Source organism: Apium graveolens, chromosome 1 (genome assembly GCF_009905375.1).
Source record: "Apium graveolens cultivar Ventura chromosome 1, ASM990537v1, whole genome shotgun sequence".
Taxonomy (NCBI): domain Eukaryota; kingdom Viridiplantae; phylum Streptophyta; class Magnoliopsida; order Apiales; family Apiaceae; genus Apium; species Apium graveolens.
In genome coordinates this window covers 128,451,398-128,464,514 of record NC_133647.1, presented here as the reverse complement: position 1 = coordinate 128,464,514, position 13,117 = coordinate 128,451,398, and positions in this window count along the sequence as shown.

The window sequence follows — 13,117 nt, the reverse complement described above, 5'->3', positions numbered from 1 at the left end:
GGCGTCTCAATACCCATTCTTTTCCAGTTCGTAATCGCTACTACCTTCCGTTCCTAATATTATACTGGTTATACTTTTGCTCGTTAGCGTTTTATAACCTTTTAATAACCACGTCAACCTTAGTATCACGAATGTATTTCCATTCCGAATACTACCACAACTTTATTACTCCTTTTTCAGCTGTTTCTATTTCCCAAAGTTTGATCAATCATATAGAAGTAAATGAATTTGTTGAGAGATCACTATGATCATGAACACTTGTTATATCGCTTAGTTAGTACAGAAGGTGGCCAGCCTTTAGTACTTGACAAGCAATTTAAACAATAGATGGTATCCTACTAGGCTTCTATCACACAGATAGATAGTCATTCGGCAATACCTCCCCTTTCTGGAAGGGTTGTTCTTTTCAGCTTACATGAAATGAAAAGAAGAGAAAAGAACGAATTGAAGAGAATTATATATATGAAAAATATACTGCCACAAAATATCTGGCTTGGAACCTACCTCTGAACTATAGAGGTTTGTCATAGGAGAACAAAACATATATGTATTTATATCAGCATCAAGTATTATAGCATCGTATTTCCCATGCCTAAATATTTCTATTCCGTCCATCATTCTATGGACCCATGCTCTTCCTCGAGCTTATACACAATCACCTTTAAAACTCCCTCGATTTCGAAAATCGAACCTGGGATCTCATTTTAGACATCACCGTTACTAGAGTTCTATGCTTGCACCGCAACCTTCCTCATATAGTAATACGACTCTCTTTTCATAAGAGGGAATAAATATTCAATAGGTAGATACTCTACTTAATTAGTCTATCAATGATAACTTATACACTACCACGACCCGTTTAGTGGTACTCAATCTCAACATCCTTTCCAATACAACTCTCACGGTTGTAATCAGCTCGTTACTCGCAGAATCATTGCTGCCTTACTATGGTCCACCACTGACCCACTGTCATCATTCACTTTCCATGAAATCTTAATAGCTAACCATACGGAGTCCATACATGTCGTATCAAATCCTTCTAAGGAGGTAACATAATCACCATTTCTGATTCATGAAGAACACTCCTGATCTCAAAGGTTCGTTTAGTCCTTTTGAAACATGGTCCAGGCTCATTCTCAAGATAGTACCTTCTAAGATAGATAGCCCGCTCATGGCGATTACACGAATTAAACCTTTACCAACTACTATTACGGCTGGGTATTGCACAGTCATCAGAAGGAATGTCAATCTTCCAAACCATAATACAACCTTCACAGTTTTAACCATCATCACTGTATTCTTTTGGCACAAGCGCCTATAATTATCCTCTTACCTTTAAAGTGTCGGCCACCTCTTTGGCCTTTCGTGATAGTAAAATTTCCTTACAGTCAATGTCACTTTAACCATCTCCAAATAATTTTCTACCTTATTTCAATCACAGCTTATGTGAAAATGCTTTCCTTAAAATCTGATGAGTAAAAAAAAAATCACCATTTTTCCATAAGTTATTGCCTCAGTCTTTAGAGGTTAATCACTGTCATGACTGACTCTCAATCATAATTAGAACATCTTTTATCTTAAGTCCTAATTGCCCTGAATAATTTCGACCATTACTGGTTCGATCCATACTTTCTCGTGGTTTAACACGTGCCCCACTTGGCAACATTATAATTACGTCATATTTCCTTTATCAACATTTCTATTCTTGAAAATTTTGAATATTACCTTTCTCCTTGTAAAACCTCTAAGGTTATCCTTCAATCGTTCCTCCTGTATTCCCTAGATACAGGGCATATTAAAATACCATTTACTATTACTAGAACCATTGTCTATATACTTCTGAAAAATTTCTCCACTGATTCTTAAAGGTTGTTGCTACATTAACCCTTTCCAAATCATACTGTCAAAACTCATACTGTCCCTATTAAGGGTGAAATTCCAACCTTTATGCATTCCCCTAGGATTCATTTTAAGTTACCGATGTTCTATCCTTAATTCCACCTTTAAAAGGTACCTGCATCCTTCCATGGATAAATCAAGTCATATATCCCTGATAAGGGTGTCTTATTCAATCATTCCCACCTCGATAGTCTATACCTAACTTCATAATAGCATCCTTATTCAAATTAAGGTCAATCCATATGGCCTCCAAAAGATAACAATGGTCATCCACTTTTCTTTCTTGATTTGGTAATGATAACATGGATGTTCTGGAAGATATTGGTCATGTTCAACGTGAACTTCTTCTTAATAATTCCTTATTTACTTTTGTTGTTTATCTCAACAGTCATCTCAATGTTGGGATATCTTTCATATCTGGCGTCTCCCTTTCTGGGTATCATGCCACCGGTCTTACACCCTTCTTGAAGGTCACTTCCTTCACCCAATTTTCTTAATTTCTTACTTTCTTGTCTCCTCAGTCTATCCGCGTCTCATTATTTATCCTTCGAATTATCTCAAGGTTTCCTCGAATCTTCCCAACTTACAGGGGATAAAATATATGTATCTCTTATGCCTTCAACCGTCAACTTTAACTCATGGTGAATCACCCTCATCCTGACGATCATATACTTTTCCATTTCTATTAATATGAGTCTTTAGGGTTTCCTCATACCCAACTCCCTTATCATTCCTCAAACTCTGTTGCCTTTATATTCCTTTCCACTTCAATTCCTTTTTATTTTCCTTTCTCTTATCATTATTTCATGAACCAACACAACATAAGCATTGATTTCAAATATCCCGTCATTCTGGATTCGCGTCTTCAGAACGAATCTTAACAACTTTTACAGCTTAGATTCATAATTCATCATACTCGTCTGCCTTTGTTCTGGCTCTAAAGCTTTTACACTATCTCCATAACCTTGGGAAGTACTTTCCTGAAAATAATTGACTGAACTTAAATCAGTTTATTATAATCTCTTGCTCCGTGCCTTCCTTGGCCTTTCACCAGCGGGTGGTCTCTCTCTTAGGAGGGTAAGTGACAAAAACAGTCTTTTGTGATTCGTCAATCATTCAGAATCTCAAATGATTCCTCTATTTCCTTTAGCCAGGCTCTTGCCTCGACTGGGTCAACCTGTTCCTTGGAACTCTGAGAGCTTAGAGACTTACAGGTCTTGAAAGAATTTCCTATCGCATTGTTTCCTCAAGGTGGTGGTTGGGGATAATAGTCTAAGTTCTGTCTAGACAGGTCCATGAATTGCCGTATAGGAGTACCGTCTCGGGTCTCCTTTCCTTACTCGACTTTCTGTTTCCTTAGTATGAAATGTTTCATCCTACTCCCCATAATCGGGGTCATCTTTTAATTTAAAATCCTCATTTTCCACTCCATTATGTCATGGGTTCCTTCTATCTTGATGGCGACCTCCCTGACTATCACGTTCAGGGTTTGCTCTAAATCTTATTCCTCAAACTATGGCTCTCATCTAAGTTCTCATCCTTACGCTCTTGAACTTTCGGAACCCAAATTCTATAGGAATACCTCATTATTCCCTTATCATCTTTCTCGGTATTAATCTCATATTTATTTGTTGGCTCTCTGCCTTCATTCATCACCTTTCTCTGGCACCGTATGCTCTTTTCCAATAATTCGGTCTCTATTGCAATCTCAAACAGCTTTTCGGTACCGGCTCCGGTTACCTTCACTACTATTTCCAAAATCTCTTATAAACTCTCCCAAAGACATTATCATCTTGAGTCTCTCCTTTTTACTAAGGGCATCAGCCACCACATTGGCTTTCCCCGAATGATAAAGAATCTCCCAATCATTATTCTTGATTAGCTCTAACTGCCTCCTCTGGCATATGTTGAGCTCTTTCTACGTGAAAATGTACTAGAGCACTTATGGCTTAGGTAATTCTCGCACTTCTCTCCATACAAGTAGTGCCTCCAATCTTTAGGGTAAAACTATTGCCACGAGCCTAAGCTCATGGGCGGGGATATCGAATTTCATATTACCTTAATTGTCTTGACGCGTACGCGATTACCTTGTTGTGCTGTATAAGAAGCACCCTAATTCCTTATGCGAAGCGTCACTTACAAATCACAAAATCTCATTTTCCATCCGGCAACGCCAACATAGGGAACGTCACCAACCTTTGCTTCGGTTCTTAAAAGTTGTTCTCGCATTTCTCTGTCCATTCGAACTTCTCAGTCTTACGAGTAAGCCGCGTTAAAGGGGCTACTATCTTTACAAACTTGAACGAACCTCCGGTAGTGACCGGCCAATCCTACCTCTGGGAGTTGCCCTAACCATGGTCATCAATTCATCAGTGGTCCTTTATTCATTCTTGTCAGGATCCTCCACGAGATCCTCCTCAGCAACAATCCCATCTAGGACAACATCCTCAACCGCTACATCCTCAATATCAACATCATCCGGTCCTGCATTAGGACACTCTATCGGATCCACAATCCGATCTCCAATTAGTAATAAAACATCATCGCGCTGTTGCTCCTCAACCTCAGGGTTCGGAGTCCCGCTACTCTATACGATAAAGAACTATGCTTCTATCGCTACATTTATAAGGGTTCCCATAAGGGTTTTAACTGTCAGTACTACGTTAGGTAGTCCGACTATGAACTTGGCAAGAGTTCTTATTATCTTAGTGAACTTATTATCTTAACGTCCCATCATCTCTGAGGTTTATAGCGCTTAGCTCTGATACCATTTCTATAACACCCCCAAATCCGGGGTCGGGGATCCGGGTTGTCACGAGTTCCATTTCCCTTAATAACACCCAATCTTAATAAATAATCAACTACTCTATACTGTGACCCCACAATAAACACACACACCATAAGTTATAGTCTCAGAGATGAATATCCAAAAATAATCACAAGTCGTTTTATTCCACAATTATATGCCAATACACCTTAAACAGGTTTCTGAATAAATTTACATTTCTTTGCCATTATTACAATTCATAAATATACATAATCTGATACATCAAAAGTTGAAAGCCTAGCCTATTGGTAGTTCCTACCTCAGCTATGGCGGCATCAGTGCTTCTAGAAAACTGCGGAACGTCTCCTAACCTCTTGCGAATCGGGAGCTTGGTCCGGTTCATCTTGTCTATCTGATGTTGTGTGATGAAAGAAGAAAGCAAGGGTGAGCAGCAAGCCCACCAAAATAATATGTATAATGATTAACAATATATGAGCCTTCTCATAGTACTCATGAAAGTCTTGGTCAAAAGAAATGAACCAAGTTGATATCTTAATGCGATGAAGTCGCAAAATATTCAGTATATATATATACATATATACTTTTCAAAATATTGGAAGTCCTCTTCCATGCACAATATACACAAAGTCCCAGTGTATAACTGTATAAAAAAAATATCGTTGCAAGGTGATCTCATATATCTAACCTTGTCTCAACGTTTTTCTGAAAATCTTTGTCATTCATAAGACAATTATTAATTAGATATAAGTTTAAAAGATGAAGTTACAAGATACCCCAATATACTTATATCTTTCCCAAATACTACTTGAACTACCACCGTTCAAGTTATAATTAGCTTCAAAAGTTCATCACATAGATGAGACTATAAGGCAAGATTTGAATAGATTAAATCTTTAAAATATTATCAAAATAAAATGAAGTTACGAGATACTTCATTTGATGTAAACATCATTTTGAAAACTTGACCCTGCCAACACTCAACAATCGCCCAACCGTAGCCTTTCTATCGAAGTGCTCTGGGTAGTGTTGCAGAAATTATCCAATTGGATGATGAACTCATTACGGGAGTTTGCCGCGCCAGGAAGACCACTTACGATGATCAGTCGTAGTAGTACAACCCCACCATTTTCTACATGTAGAGGAGAACCTGTCGGATTTACTTGTCAACCGAACACTGAACTCCTAAGGAATGGACCGCCTTAGCGGAACTTCCAGGCCATTTGGGCCAATATAATAAGGCTGGGTCGGCGCTACTCGGCCACTTACGCCACTCCTAGTTCAGATGAAATCCATGACTCTGAAACGTAAAGCTTGTCCCCGCTTTCCCCAAGTAGAAACTTGTTGATACGGCTCCACCAAGAAGTCGTATCTATTTGGAAAGGAGAACTCACCGATATTTCCCAGGCGATGCCTGTTAATGGATTAACTTGTTCCAAGAATTTTACTTCCCGAGTGTTGGGTAAGTAATCGATTCATTTAACAAAACAGCAACCTTGTTGCGAATATAAAATACACCACAGAGCCGGATCCCTCAGGTTTTGAGCGAGTATTTAAATCCCCTTAAAAAGGAAGATCTTAAATATAAAAATGAGTTTTGGGATCCGCTCTAACTTCTAAAAATCATTTTGAAGACTCGAAAACACTTTATAGAGTGTTTGGAGTAAAGCTGATTTAATAGAGTAAATCAGTCCCCAGAATATTTTGAAAATGACTGAATATTATTATTTAAATAATATTCCCATAAAGAATAATCTTTATAAAAATAATTGAAGTAGAAGTTTTAAAACTTATACTTGAAACGAATATTAAATAACCAAAGATATACTTATATGAAAGTACTATCTTTATTTGAATAATCAAAAGTGAGTTTGATTATCGACACCTTATTCTTTAATAAAATAAAGAATATATCTCAGCAAATAATCGGAGTCATAGATCCTCAAATGAATATTCAAATAATATTCAATAAATAAAATAAGCTGAGTCATAAGCCCTCGAATGAATATTCGAAATAATATTCAATAAATAAATAAGCTGAGTCATAAGCTCTCGAATGAATATTATAAATAATATTCATTAAATAAAATAAAGGAGTCATACATCCTCAAATGAATATCCAAGTAATATTCAATAAATAATATAAAGGAGTCATAAGTCCTCGAATGAATATTCAAGATAATATTCATTAATAAAATCAAGTTATCGAATAAACCTTATTCGATTAATAGTTTTGAAAACTATAAACATATATATATATATATAAAATCTACTCGGGATCCTCGACTCCCGGTTTTAGAAAATGTTTTCACCTTTGGGTCCCTATACTAAGGGTATATGCAAATTACTGCTATTCTCTAGCATTGGTATTATCAACTGAACCAACAGATATATTTGGAAAGAATAAGAAACAGGCATGCATATATATACCATATCAGCATGCTTCAATATATCGCAACATTTGCTAATTAACCAACATGCATCTATCGCAAGATAATGCATATACATATATACATCACAACAACAGTATAACGGATAGAAAACTTGCCTGAGCGACTTGGGGTGAAAAGAAAGATCGGAACGAGTCTGGTAACCTATAAACAACAAGTAAGTTGGAATTAAACCAAAGTCACTTGTAAATCTATACTTTAACTAACTTAGACTCTAACGCTTGTTTTGCGCCTACTGATTTGCTTAAGTCACTCGGGTACCCTCGGCTCCACCATTTTTAATAATTTAACCTTTACGAGTTTTAAGGCGATTCCTTCGCGAGTGTCTTACTAACTGCCTAACACACTTACCATAAATGTTTCATACATTAATTAACCCTTTTTGGTCTTTAACCTATATTTCAAAGTAAAGCGAGGGGAAAAGTTTCGTTCGCGTAACGCCGTTACTTGAAACGGTCGTTTCTCCTAAACCGTACATCGGAATCAAACGAACTATATATCAAAACGAAGCTCGTAACATGAACTATCTAAACATGGCAATGGTAAAAATCTAGCAGGGTATTCTCGGGTCCAAATGTTATGAACAAAAGCAGTCTAAAGTAAATCGGACATTACGACGGCTATGTTTACGCGATTACCAATGTTTAAACTACTCCAATTAACCACCAACCAACTCATAACCATCAATACAACAAAACTTTACCTAAACCATACCACATCAGTCCATAATCTCCAAGGTTTTCAACTCAAACAACCACAATCAAGACCTATGAACTATAATCAAGCTTCAATTACCAAAACACTTCCAAATCAAACCAAACTACTAATAATCACAATCCATGCTTCTCATTTCACAAAACCAACCATTAAGCTTACTAACAAATAAATTAAAGGCTAGGGTTTGAAGTTTATACCTTCCTTGGGAGGTGTTAAGTTGCTAGGAAGCCTTAGGGAGCCTCCTACAAGCTTGATCTTTCCAAATAAATCAAGAACACAAAGTTAGGCTTTGAAGTTTCTAAAAGTCCGATTTAAAGAACTGTAAAAATGAGGGTCTTACCATGATTATTTGGACGAGACTTGTGAACAAGAGTTGTAGGCCATCTCAATACCTTTCCAATGAGCTATAGAACACAATATTTGAGTGAGAAATGAAGGAGATACAGCAGTTTTAGTGTGCTGGTTCTGTTTTGGCCGAGAGCATGAAGAACAATGCCTTGGTTTCTTTTTGATTTTGATGAAAAATGATTTGCTTGGCTTGGTTGGTTTGATTTTTGTGTTTGTTTTAGTAAATTACCTAGTTGCCCTTGATTTTGTGTGGTTAAAAAGCCACCACATCTCCTTCCTTCCCATGTCATGCTTGTGTCATCCTCATGATGTCATCCTCCCCTCCTTGTCCTCTTCTCATTGGTTGGGTGACATCATCCTCTCTAATCCCTTTGATTAACTTCCTAATTATTTGCCTAATGACCGCTGATCTGTTATACAGTTCGCTTAACTTTCGTTTTCGTTTATCGTTTGAGGGATCATACCCGGGATCTTATTACTTAGGTTCCCTTAACCTTTCTCAATATATTATATTCCTTTTTATGATCCTCTATTATAATCCTTTAATTTAAATCCTTTTATCATGTTACCTTATACTCAATTCTTTACGTATCTATTGGATTTCCGGGAAAAATCAAAGTGTTCGGATTTGGATTCTGACGATCTTTACATACACTTATATCCCATATAAAGTACTAATAAAATCTCAGAATATCCATATCAGAACCCCTACATAGTGTGGCATGAAAAGTTTTCTCATTCAGCTAAAACACTATTCACAAGGGTTACAAAAAGTTCAAAATTTTGGGAGTTATTACATGAGGGTACTTTTCTCTCATATCACTTTCTAACTCCCAGGTTGACTCTTCAACCTTTGGGTTTCTCCACATCACTCTTACTAGCTTTACCACTTTAATTATTAACACTTTCTCTCTTTCTTCTAAAATCTCTATCGAACTCTCTACATATGACAAATCTTCTTGAAGCTCTATTGGCTCGTATTCGATTACATGCCTGGAGTCTGGATTATACTTCTTAAGCATCGATACGTGAAAAACATTGTGCATGTGCTCCATGTGCGGAGGTAACTCCAATTCGTAAGCTACTTTGCCAACACGCTTTAGAATCTCAAAAGGTCCAACATATCTTGGTCTCAGTTTTCCTTTCTTTCCAAATCGTGTCAATCCTTTCCACGGCGATACTTTCAGTAATACTAGATTTCCTTCTTTGAATTCCGTATCTTTCCTGGATTGATCTGCATACTTCCTTTGACGGTCTTGCGTTGCTATCAATCTCTTCTGGATAACTGCAACAACTTCCTTCGTTTGTTGCACCAATTCAGGTCCAAGTATTTTGCGTTCTCCTACTTCATCCTAATATACAGAAGATCGACATTTGCGTCCATAAAGAGCTTCATAGGGTGGCATCCCAATACTGGCATGATAACTATTGTTGTAAGCAAATTCTACTAAGGGTAAATGCTCGTCCCATCTTCCTTTGAAATCAATGGCACAAACACGTAACATGTCTTCGATTGTCTGGATTGTTCTTTCACTCTGGTCGTCCGTCTGTGGATGGAAAGTCGTGCTCATATTCAGTCTCGTTCCCAAACATTCTTGAAAACTCTTCCAAAATCTTGAATTAAATCTTGGATCTCGATCAGATACGATAGACACATGAACTCTATGACGAACTACGATCTCTTTCGGGTACATATGGACTAACTTATCTTATGAAAATCTTTCATTTATAGGCAGAAAATGAGCTGACTTGGTAAGTCTGTCCACTATAACCCAAATGGCATCATGATTAGCTTTCTTTCTTGGTAATCCAACTATGAAATCCATGGAAATATGCTCCCACTTCCATTCTGGAATCTCTAATGGCTGCAATAATCCACTTGGTCTCTGATGCTCTGCTTTAACTCTCTGACATGTGTAACATATCCCATTTCGCAATCTCCCTCTTCATATATGGCCACCAATAATTTTCCTTTAAATCTTTGTACATCTTGGTACTTCCTGGATGGATTGAATACCTTGAATTATGAGCTTCCTGTAAAATTTCATTCTTCAACTCCATTACTGGTGGAATCCAAATTCTAGATGAAAACCTAAGAATACCTTGATCGTCCTTTTGCGTGCACAATTCCTCACCTACCAAACAATTTATGTCCTGATCCATTACCTCTTCTTGACACTTCCTTATCTTCTCTAACAACTCTGGCTGGAAAGTCATACTATACATTTTTGCTTCATTAGGCTTGCAAACTCTAATCTCCAATTCCAGTTTCTGAAATTCCTTGTATATCTCTTCGGGTACTGATAATACATTCAACTTTTCTTTCCGACTTAACGAATCCGCCACGACGTTTGCTTTACTGGGATGATAGTTAATCGTGCAATCATAATCCTTGATCAACTCTAACAATCTTCTCTGTCTCATATTAAGCTCCTTCTGCGTGAATATGTACTTCAAGCTTTGGTGATCCGTATAATCTCGCATTTCTCTCCATATAGATAATGTCTCCAAATCTTCAAAGCGAACACTATGGCTGCTAGCTCCAAATCATGGGTAGGATACTTTTACTCGTTGGGTTTCAATTGCCTTGACACATACGCAATAACCTTATCGTGCTGCATCAGAACACATCCGAGTCCTTTATTAGAAACATCGCTATAGATTACAAATTTCCCTTGATCATCTGGAAGTGACAAAATAGGTGTCGTAATTAATCTTCGCTTCAATTCCTAAAAGCTTTCTTCACATTTATCGTTCTATATGAACTTTTCATTCTTCCGTGTAAGCTTCGTCAATGGTGTTGCAATCCTTGAGAAATTTTGAACAAATCGGCGATAATATCCCGCTAATCCCAAGAAACTTCTTACCTCTGTTGGTGTTCTTGATCTTTCCCAATTTGTAATTGCTTCAATCTTTGCTGGGTCCACTTTGATCCCTTCATTACTGACTATGTGTCCTAAGAACTGAACTTCCTATAGCCAAAACTCACACTTTGAAAATTTAGCGTATAACTTCTTTTTCCTTAAAATCTCCAAAGCTGTTCTCAAATGTTTTGTATGATCTTCTTCTGTCTTTGAATAAATCAGAATATCGTCTATGAACACAATCACAAACTTATCCAAGTATTCCTTGAAAATTCTGTTCATCAGGTCCATGAATGCTGCCGGGGCATTGGTCAATCCAAAACACATCACTAAAAATTCATAATGTCCATACCTTGTTCTAGATGATGTCTTTGGTATATCTTCTGGCTTAATCTTTAGTTGATGATATCCCGATCTTAAATCGATCTTGGAAAAATACTTGGCTTCTTTCAATTGGTCAAACAAATCATCAATTCTGGGTAACGGATACTTGTTCTTGATTGTAAGCTTGTTGAGCTCCCGATAGTCGATGCACAGTCTCATGCTTCCATCATTCTTCTTGAAAAATAGTACTGGTGCACCCCATGGGGATACACTGGGTCTTATTACTCCTTTCTCTAACAATTCTTGCAATTGCTTTGCTAGTTCCTTCATCTCAATGGGCGCATTCTATACGGAGCCTTAGATACTGGTTCCGTTCCAGGTGCTGAGTCGATCACAAACTCAATTTCTCTGTCTGGAGGAAGTCCTGGTAACTCATCGGGAAACACGTCTAGAAATTCATTGACTACTGGAATATCTTCAAGTTTTGCTGGCTCCTGACTTCTATCAATCACATAGGCAACGAAATGCTCGCATCCTTTCCGTAGTAACTTTTTAGCTTGAATCATTGTTAAGAACTTCTTTGCTTGCTTTTGACCCTTAAACGTTACTATCCTCTTGTCTGGCGTCTTTACCATTACCTTCTTATTTCGACAATCTATCTGGGCATCATGCTTAGATAACCAATCCATTCCTGAGATAATGTCAAACTCTCCTAGCTTAAATGGTATCAAATCTACACAAAACTTATTACCAGAAATCTCAATCTCATAATTCCCACAAACTTGATTAACAGATATACGTTCATGATTTGTTAATTCCACAGTCATTATTTTATTTAAATACTCCATCGGACAATTTAACTTACTAACAAAATCTTGAGAAATAAACGATCGAGTTGCTCCCGAATCTATTAACACTTTGGCACATAAAGAATTCACATTAAGCGTACCTGCCACGACATCAGTATACTGGATAGCGTCCTTTACAGATATGTAAAAAAATCTAGCCCTTGGAGTCTCATTCACTACTGAGGTAGATCCCATAATTCTTAATGCATTACTGACTGGGGCTGGTGTCTTGCAATCCTTGGCTATATGTCCTGGCTTCCCATATTTAAAGCATGTAAATCCAATAGCTGCAACCTTAACCGTTGGATTCTGGATAGGCTGATCCTTGTTTGCTGGCTCTCTCGCTGGCTGATTGCGGCACTCCCTCGAATAGTGCCCTTTCTGATTACACTTGAAACAAACCACATTTAACTTATTATAGACTCCTCCATGTTTCTTCCCACATACCTGACAATCTGGAAAAGTTAGCCTCAACTGATTCGGCTGATTCACGTTGACTGGACGGTTGCCTTGACCTCTATCACCTACATTCTGTTTGTTGACATTAAAATTTCTCTCCGACTGAAATCTGCCCTTCTTAAAACTTGGAAACTTTCCTGGTTGTGACTGACCTTCAATCCTTTCAAACTTCCTCTTCTTACTTTCCTTTTCCTTCTGTGACATCTCGTTCTCTGTCTCTGCAATCATGGCCTTTTGTACAACTCCTGCATAGGTATCCAATTCAAAGATGACTACCTTCCCTCTGATCCATGGCTTCAGACCTTGCTAGAATCTCTTAGCCTTCTTCCTATCAGTATCTACATATGACGGTACATACCTTGACAACTCTTCAAACTTACTTTCATAATCAGCTACCGACATATTTCCTTGCTTTAACTCTAA